Source organism: Oncorhynchus kisutch, linkage group LG17, assembly GCF_002021735.2.
Source record: "Oncorhynchus kisutch isolate 150728-3 linkage group LG17, Okis_V2, whole genome shotgun sequence".
Lineage (NCBI taxonomy): Eukaryota > Metazoa > Chordata > Actinopteri > Salmoniformes > Salmonidae > Oncorhynchus > Oncorhynchus kisutch.
In genome coordinates, this window is record NC_034190.2 from 41,275,164 (window position 1) to 41,291,597 (window position 16,434).

At 41.5% G+C, this 16,434-nt stretch overlaps 1 long non-coding RNA gene across 1 annotated transcript in view; it reads left to right on the forward strand.

Annotated features, from left to right (window-relative positions):
* LOC109908402 (uncharacterized) overlaps positions 1-14,630 on the forward strand; it is a 31,326-nt gene extending 16,696 nt beyond the window's left edge. The window contains exon 3 of the long non-coding RNA XR_002257663.2: positions 14,050-14,630. This is a non-coding gene — a long non-coding RNA (uncharacterized LOC109908402). The remainder of the gene's footprint in view (positions 1-14,049) is intronic.
* Positions 14,631-16,434: the final 1,804 nt, after the last annotated feature.

Here is a 16,434-nt window from a genome sequence, read left to right on the forward strand (position 1 = left end):
TTGTTGTGATGTCAAAAGTCTACCAGACTAAATGCTCTGTGGAGACAGCACTGTTATGTTCAGTAAGCTGCAAATGAGCTCTATAGTCAATTGCTTTGCTCTTGCATATACCTCAGAGCAATTCATCTTTCAAAAATTCGGATAGAGAAATGATAGTGCTTTGCAGTTGATATGCCTCAATTCCATGCAGTGTTCTTCAATGCATCTGTTTCAACCAATCGTCAAACCCTTGATTTACGGAGTAAGGTGTTTTAGTACAAGGCTGGAACAACCCTCCACTTCTCAGACGGGTTTAAAAACACACCGTTGCAATGTCAGGGAAAGGTGATTGCATTATATTCGACATGTATAATGCAATGAGCAGGATGAATTCTAAGACAAATCATCCAAACCAAGCAATTGATCTCATTCCTGTGTTTGCATGCGCTTTGACTGGTGAGTCCGTGAATGCATGTTCTTTCAGGCTGCAGGATTCAGATCAACATGTTTGACTTACTAGGAACACATAGCCTCGAACACCTAACTAACCCTTGTTTCTTCAGCATACATCAATATGTAGAGAGAGAAGTTGCTAGTTGACATGATGACTGACTTTTTCTGGTCTCTAACACACCAGCGGTCTAGTCTCAGCCTCAGAGTGTGGCAGGAGCTGGCTGCTGTCCCCATGGCAACAGGTTTTCGAACTCCAGGAGAGCTCCATCAGCATAACCGGATTTCCTGAGAAAACAGAGGGAGGGAAAGGGAGACTGAGGGAGAGAGGGAGGTGGAGAGAGAGAGAATAGGGTAGCAAAGTCCCACCAAGTTTCTGAAAGAGGTTTCTGAGGTGCCCTGTTCGATGAAAAAAATCTAAGCCGTAAAACTTTTTTGACACTTTTTTCAAGTGTGAGACAAAAGCACTTCTGACTTTCCAGCTTCCAACAGGTGTATCACTGCATAAGTTAGTGCTAAGTGGATAATGGCAACAAAAAAAACAATTGGAGGGCCCAGTGCAATGCTAGGTGAACATGGTACATACTGAAAAAGCGTAAACATTGGTGCTCAATGTCCTCAAAATCTTCATTCCATTCATTAATGTATGGGCGTAACAATATAATTGCTCACATTGTTGAGCTTAAACTCTGCACTGTTCAGCACATTGTCAATGGGTGATTCATGTTTCCGGGACGTAAGCAAAGCTCTATACTTTCCCTTTTCCATTCACCGCTGAGCCTCAAGACTTCCGTGTATACCTAAGTCAATAATGGGTATCAGGGGATGAATGAGATCAACCTTCAGAGTCTGACTCAGACTGTCTGCTTATTCACTGTAATGGCACTCAGTCCTGAGACGGAATAGGTAGACCAATTTAAGAAACGCTGTGAGGTCATTTGCTCACTCATTGGACAAACTTGTTTCCTCAGGTTGACAACCGGCCTGTTAATTTGGGGTACAATTTTCACAATGGAGGGGGAGCGTCATTTAAAGCGGGGCTATTTCCGGCCCTGTTAGTTGTTGTGTGCTAGCCTGGGCCATCATAGTTTGGACAAGATTCCTCAGTCCTTGTGTAATGACTCCACCATGGTTCCACCATTGAGACGTATTGCCATCTGTGTGCACATGTAACAGTCGGTGCCTAAGGGTTATTTCTGGTACCCACCCACCCCAATCTGTAGGACAGAGAACCATGAATAATTCGCCCACACCCCATTGGGCGGACCTCAGACAGGAACTTCTTGTCAAGGGCATGAGTGAAAAAATACCCCCCATTTAGCTAACGAACACTTAGCTACACCGACCAAAAATAGTTACGAAGGATACAATCACCAGTGTCTATTTCTTAGATGTGTATTTATATTCAAAAGTCACCCAAAATGGAATCTGCACCCAACATGGCAAAAGGCACCTGTTCCCGAAATCAACAATTGACAACTTCTCTGATTGCTTAAACCAAGAATGGTAGTAATGATAGAAAAATACACGTGTTGACTCATAATACACAAAAATGGGCTTATTCATATGGGGTATAATTGGTTTTGAAAGACATAGAGCCATTTCATTGTTGGTGTCTGGCTTACACCTAACTCTCGAAGTCTTCTGGAATGGCTCTATTTGATGTTGTTGGCACATAATGTCTATAATGAAGGGGGCTGTGCTTTCACTGGTTGGCTGTCCTCTTTCTCACTCACCCACATGCACAGCCACATAGCCCCAAGCACCGCCCCCTTCCATTACAACGATTGGATTTTAAAATCCATGTCTCAACCCCCAAAGAAAAAAGTACTTTTGAGACAACCAATCAAACCCGTATCTCAATTTCATTTTTCTTTTTTTACCCCATTTTCTCCCCAATTTAATGGTATCCAATTGTCTAATCACTGCGACTCCCCTATGGACTCGGGAGAGGTGAAGGTCGAGAACCTGTGCGTCCTCCGAAACACAACCCAGCCAAACCACACTGCTTCTTTACACAATGCCTGCTTAACCCGGAAGCCATCCGTACCAATGTGTCGGCCCGACCCGCCACAGTCGCTAGAGCGCGATGGGACAAGAACAGTCCTGCCGGCCAAACCCGGACGACGCAGGGCCAATTGTGCACCATCCCATGGGTCTTCCTGTCGCGGCCGGCTGTGACAGCGTCTGGACTCAAACCAGGATCTCTAGTGGCACAGCTACCACTGCAATGCAGTGCCACTCGGGAAGCCCCGTAGCTCAATTTCTGAGTGAATATTGCAATAAGAAACAACCTCCTTTCCAGACCTGTGTGTCACAGCTCTCCCTGCACTGTGAGTCATGGTTGTTGAGTCAGCCAGGCTAATATTCCACCAACAGCCCATGTAAATTGACCATGGACTTGGTATTACATAATTGTACTCAAAAGCAACCTGGCACCAGTTTTACCCCTTGTTTTTTTTATTACTATTCATACAATGTTCGGTTCTCTATCATGCAATACTAATGTCCAGTCCCTGTTCCAGCCACTGCTTTAGTCCACTGCTCAAAACTTTTTCCCTCTGCTGTCACCAAATGAAATCACATTTTATTTGTCACATGATTTGTAAACAACTGGTGTAGACTAACAGTGAAATGCTTAGTTACGGGTCCTTTTCAAGCAATGCAGAGTAAAAATATTGAATAAATATAGAAATAGTGACACGAGGAATAGATACAGTGAATAACCATAATGAGTAAAAATAACATGGCTATATACAGGGAGTATGAGTGGATGTGAGTGGATGTGCAGGGGTAACAGGTAATTGAGGTAGCTACAGTATGTACATATAGGTATGGGGTAAAGTGACTAGGCAAGAGGATAGATAATATACAGCTGTAGCAGCAGTGTACAGTGCCTTGTGAAAGTATTCGGCCCCCTTGAACTTTGCGACCTTTTGCCACATTTCAGGCTTCAAACATAAAGATATAAAACTGTATTTTTTTGTGAAGAATCAACAACAAGTGGGACACAATCATGAAGTGGAATGACATTTATTGGATATTTCAAACTTTTTTAACAAATCAAAAACTGAAAAATTAGGCGTGCAAAATTATTCAGCCCCTTTACTTTCAGTGAAGCAAAATCTCTCCAGAAGTTCAGTGAGGATCTCTGAATGATCCAATGTTGACTTAAATGACTAATGATGATAAATACAATCCACCTGTGTGTAATCAAGTCTCCGTATAAATGCACCTGCACTGTGATAGTCTCAGAGGTCCGTTAAAAGCGCAGAGAGCATCATGAAGAACAAGGAACACACCAGGCAGGTCCGAGATACTGTTGTGAAGAAGTTTAAAGCCGGATTTGGATACAAAAAGATTTCCCAAGCTTTAAACTTCCCAAGGAGCACTGTGCAAGCGATAATATTGAAATGGAAGGAGTATCAGACCACTGCAAATCTGCCAAGACCTGGCCGTCCCTCTAAACTTTCAGCTCATACAAGGAGAAGACTGATCAGAGATGCAGCCAAGAGGCACATGATCACTCTGGATGAACTGCAGAGATCTACAGCTGAGGTGGGAGACTCTGTCCATAGGACAACAATCAGTCGTATATTGCACAAATATGGCCTTTATGGAAGAGTGGCAAGAAGAAAGCCATTTCTTAAAGATATCCATAAAAAGTGTTGTTTAAAGTTTGCCACAAGCCACCTGGGAGACACAACAAACATGTGGAAGAAGGTGCTCTGGTCAGATGAAACCAAAATTGAACTTTTTGGCAACAATGCAAAACGTTATGTTTGGCGTAAAAGCAACACAGCTCATCACCCTGAACACACCATCCCCACTGTCAAACATGGTGGTGGCAGCATCATGGTTTGGGCCTGCTTTTCTTCAGCAGGGACAGGGAAGATGGTTAAAATTGATGGGAAGATGGATGGAGCCAAATACAGGACCATTCTGGAAGAAAACCTGATGGAGTCTGCAAAAGACCTGAGACTGGGATGGAGATTTGTCTTCCAACAAGACAATGATCCAAAACATAAAGCAAAATCTACAATGGAATGGTTCAAAAATAAACATATCCAGGTGTTAGAATGGCCAAGTCAAAGTCCAGACCTGAATCCAATTGAGAATCCGTGGAAAGAACTGAAAACTGCTGTTCACAAATGCTCTCCATCCAACCTCACTGAGCTCGAGCTGTTTTGCAAGGAGGAATGGGAAAAAAATTCAGTCTCTCGATGTGCAAAACTGATAGAGACATACCCCAAGCGACTTACAGCTGTAATCGCAGCAAAAGGTGGCGCTACAAAGTATTAACTTAAGGGGGCTGAATAATTTTGCACGCCCAATTTTTCAGTTTTTGATTTGTTAAAAAAGTTTGAAATATCCAATAAATGTCGTTCCACTTCATGATTGTGTCCCACTTGTTGTTGATTCTTCACAAAAAAATACAGTTTTATATCTTTATGTTTGAAGCCTGAAATGTGGCAAAAGGTTGCAAAGTTCAAGGGGGTCGAATACTTTCGCAAGGCACTGTATGTGGAGCAGAAGCAGCAGCACATGTGGTGTGTGTGTGTGTGTGTGTGTGTATTTGTGTGTGTGTGTGTGTGGTCAGCATGCATGCGTGCCCATGTTATGTGTGTGGGCAAGTGTTTGGGTGTCAGTGTAAGTATGTGTGAGTGTGTGGGTAGTCCAGTGTGTGTGTGTGCATAGAGTCAGTTGATCAGCTCCTTTTGTCTTGCTGATGTTGAGGGAGAGGATATTGTCCTGGCACCACACTGCCAGGTCTCTGACCTCCTCCCTATAGGCTGCCTCATCGTCGTCGGTGATCAGTTCTACCACTGTCGTGTCATCAGCTAATTTGATGATGGTGTTAGAGACGTGCTCTGCCACGCAGTCATTGGTGAACAGGGAGTACAGGAGGGGACTAAGCACACACACCCTAGGGGCCCTAGTGTTGATGGTCAGCGTGGCGGATGTTTTGTTGCATACCCTCACCTCCTGGGGGCGGTGAGTCAGGCAGTCCAGGATCCAGTTGCAGAGGAAGGTGTTCAGTCCCAGGGTCCTGAGCTTGGTGATGAACTTGGAAGGGACTAAGCTGAGCTGTTGGGACTAAGCTGAGCTGTAGTCAATGAACAGTATTCTTACATAGGTATTCCGTTTGTCCAGGTGGGTAAGGACATTGTGTAGTGCAATAGAGATTGCGTCATCTGTGGATCTGTTGGGACATTTTGCGAATTGGAGGGGGTCAAGGGTGTCTGGGATGATGGCATTGATGTGAGCTATGACCAGCCTTTCAAAGCATTTCTTGGCTATAGATGAGGGCCCACGGCCATGGTCATTTAGGCAGGGTACCTTGGGATTTTGGGGCACAGGGACTATGGTGGTCTGCTTGAAACAGGTTGGTATTACAGACCACGTCAGGGATAGGTTGTAAATGTCAGTGAAGACACTTGCCAGTTGGTTAGCGCATGCTCTGAGTACTCGTCTTGGTATTCTGTCTGGCCCCATGTCCATGCGAATGTTAAATTCCTTAAAGGTCTTACTCACATCGGCTTCGGAGAGCGAGATAACACGGGTCGTTCCATGTTTTTCAGCAAGCCATGACACCCACCATTTCAGATTGTTTTGAAATCATTTCTGCAGTTAGAAACCGAAAAGTTAGCATTCCTGCAACATTATTTTGTTGAAATATAATTTGATCTCTGAGAAATAAACCTAATTGATAGCACCTTAATTGTCCATTTACATTCATAGGATTCATATCATATTCCTACAATATAGTACATTACATCCGATTGGACCAACATTTTTTCTAACAATGTGTAAGACATGAGGAAACCAAAAAAATTATCAAAAGCCACCCACAGACCCCCCCGCACCCCATACCAATCCCAACCCAACAACGAGTATACATTATAAATTATCTATGTCTAACAAGTAGTATGGAGCTGCAGCTCTGGGTATTGCTTCCTTATCATACAGTTGAAGTCGGAAGTTTACATACACTTAGGTTGGAGTCCTTAAAATTTCAACCACTCCACAAATTTCTTGTTAACAAACTATAGTTTTGGCAAGTCGGTTAGGATATCTACTTTGTGCATGACACAAGTAATTTTTCCAACAATTATTTACAGACAGATTATTTCACTTATAATTCACTGTATCACAATTCCAGTGGGTCAGAAGTTTACATACACTAAGTTGACTGTGCCTTTAAACAGCTTGGAAAATTCCAAGTGTAAGTGTTCATGCTTTTTTTATTAAAACTGAACATTATAACAAAAATAAACAAGAGAATAACTGAAACAGTCCTGTAAGATGCAAAACACTAAACAGAAATTAACTACCCACAAAAACCCTGTGGGAAAAAGCTACCTAAGTATGGTTCCCAATCAGAGACAACGATGGACAGCTGTCCCTGATTGAGAACCATACCCGGGCCAAAAAAAAAGAAATACAAAAACATAGAAATGGGAACATAGAATGCCCACCCAAATCACACCCTGACCAAACCAAAATAGAGACATAAAAAGCTCTAAGGTCAGGGCGTGACAATCTAGGCATCACACGGAACATATCCACAGCCAAACTCATTCCATACACCAGTCTAAATAACAAATTAAATAAATGAAATATAATTTAGCAACCTAACAGACTTGTTTACAATGTAGCACATCTCTGGTGAGAACAAGGGGGCCGAAATGTAATATTGTTTAATAAAAGAGATACGTGTCAGCTAAATTCTTTATGACGGCAGCCATGTACACTACCGTTCAAAAGTTTGGGGTCACTTAGAAATATCCTTGTTTTCCTTGAAAACAAGTATGAAATATAGTCAAGACGTTGACAAGGTTATAAATAATGATTTTTAATTGAAAAAATAATTGTGTCCTTCAAACTTTGCTTTCATAAAAGTATCCTCCATTTGCAGCAATACAGCCTTGCAGACCTTTGGCATTCTAGTTGTTAATTTGTCGAGGTAATCTGAAGAGATTTCACCCCATGCTTCCTGAAGCACCTCCTACAAGATGGATTGGCTTGATGGGCACTTCTTATGTACCATACGGTCAAGCTTCTCCCACAACAGCTCAATAGGGTTGAGATCTGGTGACTGTGCTGGCCACTCCGTTATAGACAGAATACCAGCTGACTGCTTCATCCCTAAATAGTTTTTTCATAGTTTGGAGCTGTGCTTTGGGTCATTTTCCTGTTGTAGGAGGAAATTGGCTCCAATTAAGCACCGTCCACAGGGTATGCCATGGCGTTGCAAAATGGACTGATAGCCTTCCTTCTTCAAGATCTCTTTTACCCTGTACAAATCTCCCACTTTACTACCTTCAAAGCAGCATCACATTGCCATATGGCATCAAGCACTCCTGCAGCATCTTTTCATTTCATCTCACGAATGTTCTTCTTTGTGATCCGAACACCTCAAACTTTGAATTTTCCTTTGTCCAGTGTCTGTGTTCTTTTGCCCATCTTAATCTTTTATTTGTATTGACCAGTCTGAGATATGGCTTTTTCTTTGCGACTCTGCCTAGAAGGCCAGCATCCCGGAGTCGCCTCTTGATGTTGAGACTTGTGTTTTGCTGGTACTATTTAATGAAGTTGCCAGTTGATAACTTGTAAGGCGTCTGTTTCTCCAACTAGACAGTCTAATGTACTTGTCCTCTTGCTCAGTTGTGCACCGGGGCCTCACACTCCTCTTTCTATTCTGGTTAGAGCCAGTTTGCGCTGTTCTATGAAGGGAGTAGTACACAGCGTTGTACAAGATCTTCAGTTTCTTGGCAATTTCTTGCATGGAATACCCTTCATTTCTCAGAACAAGAACAGACTGATGGGTTTCAGAAGAAAGTTATTTGTTTCTGGCCATTTTGAGCCTGTAATCGAACCCACAAATGCTGATGCTCCAGATACTCAATTAGTCTAAAGAAGACCAGTTGTATTGCTTCTTTAATCAGACAACCATTTTCAGCTGTGCTAACATAATTGCAAAAGGGTTTTCTAATGATCAATTAGCCTTTTAAAATTATAAACTTGGAATCGCCATTGGAACACAGCGTGCCATTGGAACACAGGAGTGATGGTTGCTGATAATGGGCCTCTGTAGGCCTATGTAGATATTCCAGCTACAATAGTAATTTATAACATTAACAATGTCTACACTGTATTTCTGATCAATTTGATGTTATTTTAATGGACAAAAAATTTCCTTTTCTTTCAAAAACCTTTGAAAGGTAGTGTATGTTTACGTTTGACAAGCGAAAACTCCCTAATCCCAGAATGCCATTCACTATAAAACACAAATAAACAAAGTCAAAGTTAAGGTCAACTTAATTTGGCCACTTTTCAGCATATTACAAATCTTCAAATTGCTTGTTACAGTGTATACAAGAACCAGAGCACATGACTTGACAAATCATTTACAGGTTTTGACAAATCACAAAGCAAATAAAATGTTATCACCTCACAGATCATCACCTCTTGACCAGCTAAACAAGGTTACCAGATTTGGATGAAACCATTTTAGGGTGGTTTGTAGGGGGTGGGTATATTTCATTTGTGGAAGGTGGAAATGGGGCAAGGTATTGTGGGGGGAAATTATGAAGGAAATATTACTATGATGGGGGATTTATTAATAAATGGGGGACAAGCACAGGCTAAGTTTATAAAATGAATAAGAATAAAATCCCTGGAAAGGGGGGTCTGAGATGGCAATGAGTAACCATAGTTACAATCTAAGTCACTCCTGACAGAAAAACTTAACTTTTGACAGACAATGATAGAGTAGAGATAATGTCCGGTTTCAAGTGGAAACGAGGAGATACAAGAAATATTGTTTTATTCTGATGAAGAATCTGTGTGTGAGAGGGAGTCAGATAAATCAGTGATGAGGAATACCCCCCCCCCCCCCCCAACCTTTTGGACTGTGAGCGTGAAGTGTCTGAGGACAATGGTGCCCATCCCAACCTTGCAGGCAATGAGGTTAAAGTTGAGGAGAATGGTCCCCGCTGCTGGAGATCTTGTCACTTCACACCATCAGAGAAAGACTTGAATGACACCAATTCTGGCAATACAAAGCACCCTGCCTACCCCCTTGACCTAAAATATATGACTAAAACATAATCATTTCAAACCTTGCTTGCATTTGTATATGATCACGTGCCTCTCTATTATGCGTGGGAATACTTGTGAACAGATTTCCCTAATAAAAAAATGTTTTTGCTAAGAAAACACTCGCGGTCCACCAGTTGGGGAAACCTGAGCTAGGGTATCACGACTGCCATACTCAACCATACCCAGTTGCCTGTAAGCAATCTATTGACAAAGTATGACAGCAACCCATGCTTTGGTTTAGTTGGCCACTGTTTCAAAATAATTATATTTTTTATTTGTGGCACAATTTCAATGCAAGTCAATGGTACCTTTATTAGCATTTTCACGATTCATGTTCAAATCATCCTAAAGTATCAACAAATGTATTATGTAACTCAATTATGTTACTTATGGATGATTTGGATATGAAGCACAAAAATGCTAATGTGTTTACAATTGACTTGCATTGGACTTGTGCCACAAGAGTTAAGAATGCGATATGGTAAGGAAACCAATATGTCATATTGTAATTTTGGTGAACTATCTGTAAAACCTGACACCCTCTGGTGGCATTTTCTAAGAGACTCAAATTATAACATACCTTGTACATTTTGATTTAAAAACTATAAGTCCTACAAACACATGCTTAGTACTGTTAAAAAGGTAAGAACCGTAGGATTCTGACACAGGTGTACAGCAACAATGTGACTATTACAGAACCAGAGCAACAAAATAGCAGAATTGGTAGCAGAAACAGTAATACAGCTGTTATCCACAGCAGCGCCATCAGCAACCAGACATCAGTGAACAGACACACATCAACTTGCAAAAATACTCAAATGTCCCACACCCATCAGCCCACCAAAAGACAGAAATGTCACTACTGTAAACACAGTCTTACAAAGAAGTCTTGTTTTGTGGGAAGTGTGCAGTCAGAGCAACCCACCAGTAGTAAAACCTCCCCCTGTTTAGTCTGTTGTTTCGATAAGACAGAGCATGAATGGCAGGAAGAACAAGGCAGACATGTCAGCACCATCAGAGGAACAACTGTTGATTCATTAAAAAACCTATCACATATCAAGTGCTGAGAACATTTATTTGGATGTTCCAGCCATCATCTTTTGTCAAGATAAACCACGCTCATATCATCCAGCAATCCAAGCATGGCTTGTCTTGACAAAAGACTAGCGATTTGAGCGATAAACGGTTGAAGTGAAAAGTGTTTGCGTTTAGTTTAAAAGGTTGCTCTACAGTGAGAGTGCATTCGTGAATGGAGCCGTAAATGTGTGTTGTGTTTGAACAACCTAAAGAGTCGGGCGAGTGTTTTCTATGACAACGTGGGTAAAGATTCAAGTTCATTAGAATGCAGTTTGAGTCCCATACTTAGGCCTCATTCAACTGAGACATGAGGGAAGGAGACAGGTCGTCTGCTATGTCACAAATGGCGCCAGGCGACACCAGACTGTTGATCAAAGTCTTTAATTAACAAACGTCTCGGGACTTCTTAGGTCGTCTGTGTCCACAATTTGTTTAATTGGAGATCCAGCCAGGCATAGTGTGATAAGAATATTGTGAACCACTATGGCACTGTCATGTCGAATTGTGTCCAGCTGCTGCACATGCAGTAGGTAAAGAACGAGCAAAATGGACTTTTAAGGGAAATTTGTTTGCCTTCCATTTTGCAATTTATATTAGCCTACAACATTTGCGTAGAAGCATCATTCCAGCATATCACACCTGCATGGAAGGACATCATATAGGCACTGCTGTTAGTTTGAGAATTTGGCGCATTCAGAAAGTAACCAGACATCTTTGACTTTTCCACATTTTGTTGTTACAGCCTTATTCTAAAATGGATTAAATACCATATTGTAGCCAGCAGAAAGAAGGTGCACCTACAGTTGAAGTCGGAAGTTTACATACACCTTAGCCAACTACATTTAATCTCAGTTTTTCACAATTCCTGACATTTAATCCTAGTAAAAATTCCCTGTCTTAGGTCAGTTAGGTTCACCACTTTATTTTAAGAATGTGAAATGTCAGAATAATAGTAGAGAATTACTTATTTCAGCTTTCATTTCATTCATCACATTCCCAGTGGGTAAGAAGTTTACATACACTCAATTAGTATTTGGTAGCATTGCCTTTACATTGTTTAACTTGGGTCAAATGTTTCGGGTAGCCTTGCACAAGCTTCCCACAATAAGTTGGGTGAATTTTGGCCCATTCCTCCTGACAGAGCTGGTGTAACTGAGTCAGGTTTGTAGGCCTCCTTGCTCGCACACGCTTTTTCAGTTTTGCCCACAAATGTTCTATAATAGGATTGAGGTCAGGGCTTTGAAATGGCCACTCCAATACCTTGACTTTGTTATCCTTAAGCCATTTTCCCACAACTTTGGAAGTATGCTTGAGGTCATTGTCCATTTGGAAGACCTATTTGCGACCAAGCCTTAACTTCCTGACTGATGTCTTGAGATGTTGCTTCAATATATGCATGTCATTTTCCTACCTCATGTTGCCATCTATTTTGTGAAGTGCACCAGTCCCTCCTGCAGCAAAGACCCCAAAATAAGATGCTGCCACCCCTGTGCTTCACAGTCGGGATGGTGTTCTTGGGCTTGCAAGCCTCCCCCTTTTTCCTCCAAACATAACGATGGTCATTTTGGCTAAACAGTTCTATATTTGTTTCATCACACAGGAGGGCATTTCTCCAAAAGTACGATCTTTGTACCCATGTGCAGTTGCAAACCGTAGTCTGGCTTTTTTATGGTGGTTTTGGAGCAGTGGCTTCTTCCTTGCTGAGTTGCCTTTCAGGTTATGTCGATATATGAATCCTTTTACTGTCGATATAGATACTTTTGTACCTGTTTCCTCCAGCATCTTCACAAGGTCCTTTGCTGTTGTTCTGCGATTGATTTGCACTTGTCGCTCCAAAGTACGTTCATCTCTAGGAGACAGAACGCATCTCATTCCTGAGAAGTATGACGGCTGCGTGGTCCCATGGTGTTTATATAGTACTGCATACTATTGTTTGTACAGATGAACGTGGTACTTTCAGGCGTTTGAGGCTCCCAAGGATGACTCAGACTTGTGGAGGTCTACAATGTTTATTCTGAGGTCTTGGCTGAATTCTTGAGATTTTCCCATGATGTCAAGCAAAGAGGCACTGAGTTTGAAGGTAGGCCTTGAAATACATCCACAGGTACACCCCCAATTGACTCAAATTATGTTAATTAGCCTATCAGAAGCATCTAAAGCCATGACATCATTTTCTGGTATTTTCCAAGCTGTTTAAAGGCACTATCAACTTAGTGTACGTAAACTTCTGACCCACTGGATTTGGGATACAGTGACTTTTTAGTGAAATAATCTGTCTGTAAACAACTGTTGGAAAAATTACTTGTGTCATGCACAAAGTAGTTGTCCTAACCGACTTGCCAAATCTAGAGTTTGTTAAACAAGAAATTTGTGGAGTGGTTGAAAACAAGTTTTAATACCTCCAACCTAAGTGTATGTAAACTTCCGACTTCAACTGTGTCCCAATCGTTATAATGATTGGACCAAGGCGCAGCGTGCATAGAATTCCACATGTTTAATAAATAATAAACTCACCAAACAAAACAGAAGAAAAACAAAACATGAAAAAAATGCAGTGCTCACATGCACTATACATAAACAAGATCCCACAAAGTGGAAAAAGGCTGCCTAAGTATGATCCCCAATCAGAGACAACTGATTGGGAACCAGACTCGGCCAACAAAGAAATAGAAAACATAGAATACACATAGAAATAATAAACTAGAACACCCCCCAGTCACGCCCTGACCTACTCCACCATAGAAAATAAATTCTATGGTCAGGACGTGACAAACTGTATGTAATGATCACGCTGTTTAATCAGCTTCTTGATATGCCATACCTGTCAGGTGGATGGATTATCTTGGCAAAGGAGAAATGCTCACTAACAGGGATCATTTTTTAATATATTTTTTTATTTCACCTTTATTTAACCAGGTAGGCTAGTTGAGAACAAGTTCTCATTTAACACTGCGACCTGGCCAAGATAAAGCATAGCAGTGTGAACAGACAACAACACAGAGTTACACATGGAGTAAACAATAAACAAGTCAATAACACAGTAGAAAGAAAAAAGGTCCTTTAGGTCCTCTAATCCTCGTTCCCTGTTTGTGACTCTGATTCTGTATCCTATCCCATTAGTACATCATTTTGCATTTACAACCTCCATTATTCATTCATCCTGTACATTCCCTGTTTTATCCTGGGTATTTCTAATTAAATTGGATGTGTTTTGCAAAAATATCCACTGTCTCCAAGAAAGCATTGCCTTGTCATTTTAAGAATTTAACTGCCTTCGGAATTATAAGTTTCCCATACTTATAATTGTAACTATTTTATAGCAAGTGGTACCCCATTAATAATTTCATAGTAATAAGTGTACACACTCCCCTACACCAGGGACTACTATTGTGCCACTATTGCAGTTATGAATTCAACACCATGCTCTCTCATCCCCAGAGGGCACAGCACGTTCGGTTGCTTGGGGGGCGCTAATTGCCCCATTGGCATTCCGTGCAGTGCAGCCGGAAGCTGAGGCAGAACCAGACAGATGATTCATTCCAGCCTTGCGACGGGGACCCTGTAAACTCGTGATCCGAGTTCATGCTTATGCCACATCCGTTCAGAATGCATTGCTCTCTTCCATCTCTACTGCCCTTTGTGAATTTGGGTTGTTTAGCTAATATTGCATCTGGTTAGGGTCAAGTCCTCTCCTTTGAATACTGATAAGGTGTGCAAGTCCATTGCATCTACATTCAGTGTGTTAGTTCTGTAATTGAAACTTAATGCAGTCTCATGCGGCAAGGAAATGTTCCCTTATATTCACCTACAATGTACACTGCCTTTATGTACGTAGTAAGACTAAGCACCGTGTATCCTGTAGTGAGAATAGATTTGGGTGACGTCCAATGACAATATAGCCTAGATGTGGTTGGAACACAATAGTCATGGTTTATAAAGTACAGTCTAATCCTCCTCAAGTACCTTTCTACCAGTTAGGTCTTACTTTTCCTGTTGTAGTACATAATTATGCATTCACAATCTCCATTATTCATTCATCCTGTACATTCCTTGTTTTACCCTGGTTATTTCTAAATAAATCGTGTGTGTTTTGTCAAAACTTCTACTGTCTCCAAGAATGCATTGCCTTGTCATTTTGAGAACTTCATTGCCTTCAGAATTATACGTTAACCCTACTTATAATTGTAACTATTTCATAGCTTCTTGCTGACTTATAGCAAGTGGTTCCCCGTTAATAATTTCATAGTAATAGGTGTACATCATGGCGACAGGAAAGATCATCCTTTACAGCATGGGTTCTGTTCCTGTTTTGAGTGATAGGCCACCCTCTATCATCTTAATGTCACTCAACCCCTTCTGTCTTTATTTCATTGTAAGCCCTTCCTTTACTGGCTGAACTGTGAGTCATGTAGTGGATGACACAGACTAGGGCATAACAATACGGCACTTTGGGCTCCCGAGTGGTGCAGCAGTCTAAGGCACTGCATCTCAGTGCTCGAGGTGTCACTACAGACGCCCTGGTTTGAATCCAGGCTGTATTACAACTGGCTGTGATTGGGAGTCCCATAGGGCGGTGCACAATTGGTCCAGCGTCGCCCGGGTCTGGCCAGTGTAGGCAGTCATTGTAAATAAGAATTTGTTCTTAAATGACTTGCCTAGTTAAATAAAGGTTACACACATTCTAGTTAGGATACTATGACGACAAAAACCCAACATTTTTTTTATTCCAGTTATTTTGTTGGATTTTTACAAAAGCCTGTGCAAAAATACTCTGTTTTTCTCTATTTCTTTAACTCTTTCTCTCTTTTCTCAGGACTCAATCAAGGACTCAACCTGCTTTTTTTGGATTCATTTGTGTGCTGATAGTTATCTGAGGGTCTGCATTAGAAATGGTTAGAAAACAAAGATTGCAGAGTCTAAAAGCAGATACAACATTTCCATGTGTGAACTATAGTTCTACTGAACAATAATGTCGTGTTCGTGTTTTCAACATATAACTGACACTATGTCCGTCCGGCAGGCTACTGCTTTGCTTTGCACCTCTTAGCATTCGCCACATCAAGGTTCTGCTTCCATTCACAGTCACAGGTGAGACTCTTTTACCACAGTGCACTGATCTGATTGACATGTTCTTCATAGTCCAGCTGTTTTCCAGCCACTGTGTCTCAGTGGTCCTTGTTTTCTTTCTTCTCCGATGTGCGTCATTCAGAAGCGTGTGCCGTAAGCGTCGACCACTCCTAATCTGTTGCCATCATTGATTTGCAGCATGTGCAGTCACAGAGGACAGGCTCGCATTCAGGCCTCAAACTTGGGCTGCCTCTCTCTGAAATATAGTACAAGATTCATATGAGATCAATGATGACCACAGACCATACAGTTGATTGGGGTGAACAATCTGTAATTAATCGCCCCATATATTTTATTTAAAAAAAAATGTATTTCCTAAGAACACAATTTAATTGGACATAGAAATGTAAGGCATGTCTTCTGCTTAGGGATCAAACCTCTCTTTTCATCCAGAGGAAGCAGTACTTTTCCTGATATTTTTCATTGTAATCCCCCCCCCCCCCCCCCCCCATCAATGACCTACCTCCTGCTGTGACCTGACCCACTATCCCAGCTTAAACCTCACAACATTCCATTGCCTAGACAGCTAGTCTTCCACAGGTCCATGATTGCACAAATCGATCCAAAACATAATATTTTTTTAAATGCTAATTACAATATCATTGCATCTGTTGATTCAGATCCTCAATGACTGCTTAGTGCTTAGTCGTCCGATGAGAGTTATTCCCTTGGAGCTCAGTGCGCACGCAGGTGACA